Consider the following 1,658-nt stretch of genomic DNA (forward strand, 5'->3'; position numbering starts at 1 on the left):
GCCCACGGTACCTCCGAAGCCACCCATGCCACCGATGGCGCCGAGGCCACCGCCACCCATGGCGCCGAGGCCACCGCCACCCATGGCGCCGAGGCCACCGCCACCCATTGCGTGAATCATGGCTCTTTTTTGGATCAAGACTTCTTCACGGACAAGATTGGCATACTCCTTTTGCACCTCATTGAGGATAGATGTGTCCAAGAAGAACAAGTGCTTCTCCCATTCCAACAATCTTGTTCGCTTCTCATTTCTCACCTTCCTCTCCTCCAAAGCCACCTTCCTCTCCTCGGCCGCCGCCCTCCTCTCCTTGGCCGCCAACCTCCTCTCCTCGGCCGCGGCATCTTGGTTCCTTGCCATTTTCCTCACCTCGCTGGCTTCTTTTCTTGCCATCACAATAGCTTTCATAGCATTTTTGAGCTCATCATCTCCTTTCCTCTTCTTCTTTTCGGTTTTGTCTTTCTTGCACCCATCTGGTCGCTTTGGCTTCGAGTATGAAACCGAGTTGGGTGTGGGGCTTCTCTTGCCGTCATCACTTGATGCATCATCCTCATCATCATCCAACTTAATTGTTCGCTTCCATTTGTTGCTCAAATGCAAATCATCCAAATCTTCACACTTCTTCCATTTCTCATCATCCTTCAACACTTCATAGCAATGAGGCAAAGTAAATTTCCTTCCTTTCTTGATCTTCCCCTTCTTGGTTTTCCTCTCCTCTTCTTTGAACAAGTTTTGCGCAATGTTGGACTACATGAAAACAAAGCAAGTTAGCACCAACAACAAGTATGATGAATATGTATGAAATGCCACTTACTCTATCGTCCTCATTTGTGCCACTTGGGTTCAACTTGTCAACCGCCTTTTGACAGGCCGCCCACCTTTGACAATTCGAGTTGATTGTTGACCACCGGGACCGAAGTGATTGGTCGGAGCGGTCAATTCCACTCACGTTGCGAACATCAAAGTGTTCCTTCATCCGAAGCCAATAAGCATCTGTACTTTGATCACCTCCAACGGATGGATCTCTCGACACTTGCAACCAAGTATTGCATAGTAAGATGTCATCGGCGTTGGTGTAATTGCCCGCTCTTCCTTTCGGTGCGTCGACAATGCCCTCACCCTCCTCGTCCACCTCGAACTCATGGTTTTCGAAATGCATGTCATTGGTTTGAGACCAATGCGAATTGTTGGAGCCAACACCCATCGTTGACATGTATGCATCATCATTGAGACTACAAAGTTTTTTGAACAATGCAAATAAGCTATCTATATGTGAATGCATTCAAAAAATAACAAAAAAAAATGAAATGTTAGAATTTTTTTTACCTTGGGGGCATTTCGTCGAACACGTTGTGCGCGTTGGCCGCCGGCTCAACGAGTGAGCTCGCCGGCGCTTTCGGTAGCCGCCGCGCCCGTCGCACGCCCCGCAAGCTTTTTCCTCCTCGCCTTGGAGGTGCCGAAGCCGTCCGCCGCCTTGTTTTTCTTCGCCGTTGTCTTGCCCTTCTTTGGCCGCGCCGCATTGGGAGCTTTGAGGAGGAGGGGGCGGCGGCTCGGGCCGGCGCCGGCGCGACGCCACCCGCGGCCGAGGTCATCCGCGGCAGCATGAAGAGGCCGCGCGCGAGGCCGATGGTCGGAGGAGCTCCGGCGGAGGCGAGGTCAAC

Source organism: Triticum dicoccoides, chromosome 7A, assembly GCF_002162155.2.
Source record: "Triticum dicoccoides isolate Atlit2015 ecotype Zavitan chromosome 7A, WEW_v2.0, whole genome shotgun sequence".
NCBI lineage: Eukaryota > Viridiplantae > Streptophyta > Magnoliopsida > Poales > Poaceae > Triticum > Triticum dicoccoides.